At 53.4% G+C, this 7,500-nt stretch overlaps 1 protein-coding gene across 1 annotated transcript in view; it reads right to left on the reverse strand.

Moving 5' to 3' along the window:
- Window positions 1–7,500, reverse strand: part of LOC133119443 (semaphorin-6B-like) — a 13,080-nt gene that overhangs the window by 3,763 nt on the left and 1,817 nt on the right. The window lies entirely within an intron of this gene.

Genomic DNA, 7,500 nt, shown 5'->3' on the forward strand with positions numbered 1-7,500 from the left:
CAATTTTCAACCAATGAGCTTGAATTATTGTACAGCTGTACAATGTTTTGGTACAGAGTGTCGCACCGTCAACTGTATATTTTGAAACCCGAATTTAAGGACTATAAACACCGTCAGCAAGGGTGAGCCTTTTTCAATGATAGGACGGGATTTACAATGGTCTTGTAACAATGTTTTAACACAAAAGTCTTTTTTGTGACCTTTAAGGCCAGTCTGTTGTTCAGTGACATTGCTGTGACCGACAACATACAATGGATGTTTATTAATGGACAATGGGTTTATGGGGCAGCCTGTAGCGTAGTGATTAAGGTAAATGCCTGGGACACGCAAGGTCGGTGGTTCTAATCCCAGTATAGCCACAATAAGATCCACACATCCGTTGGGCCCTTACCCCTGCATTGCTCCAGGGGAGGATTGTCTCCTGCTTAGTCTAATCAACTGTACGTCGCTCTGGATAAGAGCGTCTGCCAAATGCCATTAATGTAATGTAATGTAATGTAATGGAATACTCTGAGTGACAGGAGTACGCATTGCTAAGGCGACAATAGAACGTTCATGAACGTTTGTAAAATTCGGTTGAGCTCCTTCACTCTGGACTATAAACTGCCTTTTACTGCACAACCTGGCAGGTCTGTCTGCGGGTGTGTCTGACCATAAGGGAGTTTTCTTTAAAAGAAACCAGGAGCAAAAATGGTCCATTGGTGTGTTCGGCCCGTATAACATGATGCATCGAGCAACTTCTAATATGAAAACATTACTGTACGTTGGTTCTGCGCTGGTTGGCATTGCCAGAAAGCTAACGAAAGTCAATGCCTCGGTGAGTCTTGTGCAAATGCTAAGCACTTGAAAAATCAATGCGAAGAGGAAGAAAAAAAATAAATAAATAATAGCGGAGAAAGTCATTTAATAAGCTGATAAGTTAACGGAAACAAAGAGAGGAAATCTATTTTCATTAGCATGAGGACGCAGAGTGCGCTGAGAGACGGACAGGTGTGGGGGCTTGGCGCAGGCGGTCGGTAAACTCGGTCTGTAACGACGCCGCGGTCCGTGATTAAACGGTATGAATGGTACATGGTAAATGGTAAATGGTTGGCATTTATATAGCGCCTTTATCCAAAGCGCTGTACAATTGATGCTTCTCATTCACCCATTCATATACACGCTCACACACCAACGGCGATTGGCTGCCATGCAAGGCGCCGACCAGCTCGTCAGGAGCATTTGGGGGTTAGGTGTCTTGCTCAGGGACACTTCGACACAGCCCGGGGGATCGAACCGGCAACCCTCTGACTGCCAGACAACTGCTCTTACTGCCTGAGCCAATGAGATGACTGCTCTTACTGCCTGAGCCAATGAGATGACTGCTCTTACTGCCTGAGCCAATGAGATGACTGCTCTTACTGCACAGGCATTGGGCCCCTGAGCAAGGCTCTTAACCCTGCATTGCTCCAGGGGAGGATTGTCTCCTGCTTAGTCTAATCAACTGCAAGTCGCTTTGGATGATAGCGTCAGCTAAGTAACAGATTATTATTATTTTAATAGGTGACGCGGCCTAAGTTTAGTCGTCACCTTACCTTTCGGACGGAGCAGTGTACCTGCCCAGGTGCGGAAGGTGTTGGCGACGGTTCTGCAGGCACAGATGCGAATGTTAGCGGGGTTACCGCTGTTCTCTCCCCCCCCTCACCCCCCCTGGCTGCAGGCCACACTGTGGCTTCAGATGTTCTGATCCACTTCAGACACGTTCCTGCGTCGGTATCGATCCAGACCCTCCCTCCCTCCCGACCTCCGTCCGACCGCAGAGAAAGGTCGAGCCTCAGGCGAGTGCAGAGTCAAGCCATAAATTATTCACACCGCGGCCTCACTGGGAAAGCTAGAGGGATTTCCCCCTGGGTAGGAGCTCGACAGAAGCAGAACAAGCCCCAACAGACTGAGCATTGCTTAAATGGTAAATGGTAGGCATTTATATATTTATATGAGGCCATGCAAGGCACCGACCAGCTCGTCAGGAGCATTCGGGGGTCAGGTGTCTTGCTCAGGGCGGGGGACCCTCCCGGGGGACCCCCCCGACCCTCCCGACTGCTCTTACCGCCTGAGCCAATGTTGCCCCCAAGTCGGTGGGTGGAAGCAGAACAGGTCCAGAGCAGACCCAACAAACCGCTCTCCCCAGCCTGGTTCTGTGGCGATCAATGCAGAAAAGACTCAAGGAAGAGGGCTATAGAACGAGGGATGTCCATCCCTCCGTCCATCCATTATCTAAGCTGCTTACTCCTGGTCAGGGTCATGGAGGGTGCTATCCCAGCATGCATTGGGGCGAAAGGCAGGGATACATCCTGGACAGAACAGGGTAATGCGGTTGCGTTAAGACTCCCTCCGTGCTGGGAAATGTATCGATCAAATTGAGCCTGCAGTGTGCTGGCCGAACCGTACTGCCCAGTAACGACTCCAGAGAGTCTAACCTCAGGTGTGTGCTGTGGGCCTAATGGAAAAAAGAAAAAAAGAAAAAGAGCACGGGACACCTCCAGCATTTCCACAGGTGACTCCCCTCAGCTGGGAGATGACCCCCCTCCCCCCCATCCTCGCCCGGGCCAGCCCAATCGTTCTGCCTTTCACAGATAGTTTAATTTAATTGCGTTAATGCACATAAAGAAACTAAATAAAAACTGATAGGCTGTTAAGACAGGGTCGTACTACGCCCAGTAACTTCCCTCTCTAAGCCGCTGACCGGTACCTAGCAACCAAGTGCAGCAAGACCGGTACCTAGCAACCACTTGCGGCAACACCGGTACCTAGCAACCACTTGCGGCAACACCGGTACCTAACAACCACTTGCGGCAACACCGGTACCTAGCAACCATATGCGGCAACACCGGTACCTAGCAACCACGTGCGGCAACACCGATACCTAGCAACCACGTGTGGCAACACCGGTACCTAGCAACCACGTGCGGCAACACCGGTACCTAACAACCACTTGCGGCAACAACGGTACCTAGCAACCACTTGCGGCAACACCGGTACCTAACAACCACTTGCGGCAACACCGGTACCTAGCAACCATATGCGGCAACACCGGTACCTAGCAACCACGTGCGGCAACACCGATACCTAGCAACCACGTGTGGCAAGCATGACCTATTTTGACCAAAGCAGCATCACTGACTGTCTTCACCACAACCCAATCTCAGTTTGTGTTCATCTTTCCCCCCCCCACAGCACTTAGGAGGCCAGCCCAAATCGCCCGTGGAACAGAGAGGTGTGCCCTGCTGCCTGACGTCATGGCAGCTAGTGCCAAAACAAAACAATCCACAAGAATTTAATCTGGTGCCCAACTGTATCCTGACCAGGCCAGAGAGGGTGCAGGTTTAGCCCAGCACTACCGCGCCTAATTCTACAAACAAACTAACCAATGGTCTTCACCCATGACCTCGACTAGTAGAGACCACCAGCACCCACACCGGCCGTTCTTCGACAGGATTGGACACCCAGGCATTCGAACAACACCCCCCCCCCCCCCCCTGCAAAACATTCACTGAAATGCGTATAATTTTGCGAATACATAAATACATAAATCGTGAAATAATTCGCCGGTGATTGACACCTCTGACATTAACAGAGGCGAGACGTGTTTCTTTCCCGGCTCGGACCCGGCGCTCCGGGCTCGGCGGTGCCGGAGACGTTGAGGGACGGTGATGCCGTCGCCGTGGTTCATGGAGGGGGGCAGGAGGGGGGCCCGGTACAGACAGAGAGGCTCATATTTTCCCCCTAATTGTTGGAATAACAAGGTGGCCGGCGCCTCCAGGCGCGGTTCTGTTGACACAGCCGCATTTTTAAGTTGTTTTGCTGTACATTTTTTATTTTTAGACGGAGGACTGACTCAGCGATAAGAGGGGCGGGGAGGGGCGGAGGGGGGGAGCTATTTCGCGAGCGCTCAGGTTACCGCGGCGACGGGACCCGGAGATGAAGTTCGGAGAGAGGCCCTCTTCCAGCTGTCTACCCCCGCCTCTCTTTCTGTCCCTCCGTCTATCGATCTCTCTCCCCCTCCTCTCTCTGTCTCTCCCTCCATCTCTCTCTCTGTATCCTCACCCTCTGTCTTTGTCCTCCCCCTCCCTCTCTCTCTTTCTCCCCCTCTCTCGCTTTCTGCCACCTCTCTTGCTCTCTCTGTCTTTCCCTCCATCTCTCTCTCTGTATCCTCGCCCTCTGTCTTTGTCCCTCCCTCCATCTCTCTCTTTCTCCCCCTCTCTCTTTCTGCCACCTCTCTTGCTCTCTCTCTTTATCTTCCACTATCTCTCTCACCCCCCTCACTCTGTCTTCTCACTGTCCCTCCCTCCTCTTTCTCTCTTCTTCTCTCTTTCTCTCCCTCTGTCTGTATCCCCTGTTTCTCTTTCCGTTCTCTCCATTTCTCACACTCTTCCTTCCGCTCTCATCCTCTGTTTCTCGCTCCCCCTCTTTCTCTCAGGCCGCCTCACTCACCCCGGTGATGGGAATGCTGGTACTCAGGAGATATCGATCAGCGTGATATTGATCAGCCCAGCTTCGGCTCCATAGCTTATAGCGTTTTCCCCGATACCCCACCGGAGACCGGCAGCAGGACAGAGGCCTCATTAATTTCACTTGAAAAAGTTAATGTTTGGATTAATATTTTCGCTGATGTATCTTTTTTGGTGAAGTGTATTGTGTATGATAACCGGGTGCTGTAAGAAGGTTGGTGTGTCCGCACCTGCCTGTCAAAAGGCCTCTGCACGGTCCTGCTTGGAGACTTGCCCTCCAAACAACCCCCCCCCCCACCCCCCCCACCCCCCCGCTCTTTGTTCTGGGACTCCCCCCTCCATGTGCCCATCCGTCTGTGTGATCATGTCTCAGACACATTACATGTCCTGTCATTTCGGCTCTTATCCAAAGCGACTTTTGATTAGACTAAGCAGGAGACAGTCCCTCCCCTGGAGCAATGCAGGGTTAAGGGCCTTGCTCAAGGGCCTGACGGCTGTGCGGATCGTATTGTGGCTACACCGGGTGATCCAACCACCGACCTTGCGGGTCCCAGTCATGTACCTTAACCACTACGCTACAGCCAGTTGAATCCCATTGTGTGGTTCCCGTGTGACTGACAGCAGAGAGTGGGGGTGACATGGCTCAGGCAGTAAGAGCAGTCGTCTCATTGGCTCAGGCAGTAAGAGCGGTCGTCTCATTGGCTCAGGCAGTAAGAGCAGTCGTCTGGCAGTCGGAGGGTTGCCGGTTCGATCCCCCGCCCGGGCTGTGTCGAAGTGTCCCTGAACAAGACACCTAACCCCCAAATGCTCCTGACGAGCTGGTCAGTGCCTTGCATGGCAGCCAATCGCTGTCGGTGTGTGAGTGTGTGTATGAATGGGTGAATGAGAAGCATCAATTGTACAGCGCTTAGGATAAAGGCGCTGTATAGATGCCAAACATTTAACATTTAACATTTAACATTTACCATTTAGGTACAGGCTGGAGGCTGCCCCTGTCGGAAATCAGGGCAAGGTAGTCCATAAAACAACAAAAAAGTAAAAATAAAACTTTTGCTGTTGCTGGGAAAGTGAAACCTCTGGCGGTTCTGACTCTGGCGTATGCAGCCGGCTTGTGAAGGCCTTGTACCAGGTCACCGTGGCAACGGTCTCTGGCAACGCAGCCCTCGGGTTAAGAATGAAGTGTACCTCGACTCAGGGCGATTTCACCTTTACCCGCTAACAGGTAACGCGTTCCTCTCGGGAGGCCTCGGGCGAGCGAGAGGCGAGAGGCCATGGGTTCAAATCCCACCTCAGGCGAGCGCTTCTCACGACAGCAGGAGCATGCTGGCCAATAGGAGACCAGCCGGGGAATTCGAGGGGTTGACCTTTAGCTGCATTACCAAACAAGACGCAAGACGGTCTTTTTACTGCCACGAGTGGACCCATTACATTACACGTCGTTTAGCTGACGCCAACTTACAGTTGATTAGACTAGGCAGGAGACGATCCGTGGAGCAATGTGGGGTTAAGGGCCTTGCACAAGGACCGAACAGCTACACTGATCTTACTTATACTGGCTACACCCTGGGGCTTGGACCTTTCCCCATTGGGCCTTAGACTGGGGGCATTCTGGGACAGCTGGACATGGTACTGGCCCCTCCTCTGCCACAACATGGAGATATTGTGTGAGCACCAATCCCCCCCACCCCCAAACGTTGACCTTGGAGAGGTCACAGGAAGGTGCTGGTTTGGGCCGGGCCTGCCGTACGCTTGGTTCAGCCCGTCTCCGATTTCGCAATCGGGTCTTGGAACGTCGACCCGTCCTCCTCCTGCTCTGGACTCTGTCCAGCTGTCCCGCCCCAGAACCCCTCCAGGACCGCCGGGGGGGGCACCTCAACTCTGCATGTTTACACAAGTGCTCCGTCTGTGACACGACACCGCTGACCTGGATTCGCTCAACGTTTGCCATCGACTTTGACGCGAGCGTTTATCCACATATGCTTTTGAACAAGTTCGCTTGCGGTGATTGCCGACCTTCAAAACCTCCTTGAGAAGAACAATACAATAGCACGCTTTTGAATGTATTCGAGAAACAAATTTAAGGACTAATGTTGATTGAATCCAGACGGCTACGTTGGGCGGAATGTGGATTAAAACGGGCGGCTTTAATTGAGCTGCAGCAGGGACCGTACGCGCTGTGCCGAGCGTTTTTACTGGGATAAAGTCCGTTTGTTTGTACTGCTGTTTCTCTCATTATCTGCCCTACGGAGAGGTCTGGTTTTAAGCGCCTGTGGCTTGGCCCGCGTTCCAGGCGTTGCGTGGGCGTTCGGACCGCGGGGCGTACCTGCCCCAGGTGCGGACAGGGCCGGGGTAACGGCACCTGTGCGGCGGCACTGCCAGGATTGACGACGGCGGCCCGGAATGTTCCGCGTCCCTCCGAGGGGAGACTTTCGGCCATCGCGGCCGGAAAACATCCGGGAGTCTCCCCTCCGGAAAACATCCGGGAGTCTCTCCTCCGGAAAACATCCGGGAGTCTCTCCTCCGGAAAACATCCGGGAGTCTCTCCTCCGGAAAACATCCGGGAGTCTCCCCTCCGGAAAACATCCGGGAGTCTCTCCTCCGGAAAACATCCGGGAGTCTCTCCTCCGGAAAACATCCGGGAGTCTCTCCTCCGGAAAACATCCGGGAGCCTCTCCTCCGGAAAACATCCGGGAGCCTCTCCTCCGGAAAACATCCGGGAGTCTCTCCTCCGGAAAACATCCGGGAGTCTCCCCTCCGGAAAACATCCGGGAGTCTCTCCTCCGGAAAACATCCGGGAGTCTCTCCTCCGGAAAACATCCGGGAGTCTCTCCTCCGGAAAACCTTGCGGCCCTGCTCCCCCCTGTCGGAACGCCACGCGAGGCCGTTTCCGACGGCGATCGAACCCGAGACGCCCCGTAAACCTGTCAGTTTAATAACTCCGCAGCCCGGAAGGGGGGATGACCGGGGGGGGGGGGGTTTAAGGGACTCGTTACGCGGCGGTCCGGTCCAGAGA

The sequence above is a fragment of the Conger conger genome, unplaced genomic scaffold, assembly GCF_963514075.1.
Source record: "Conger conger unplaced genomic scaffold, fConCon1.1 SCAFFOLD_173, whole genome shotgun sequence".
Classification (NCBI taxonomy): domain Eukaryota; kingdom Metazoa; phylum Chordata; class Actinopteri; order Anguilliformes; family Congridae; genus Conger; species Conger conger.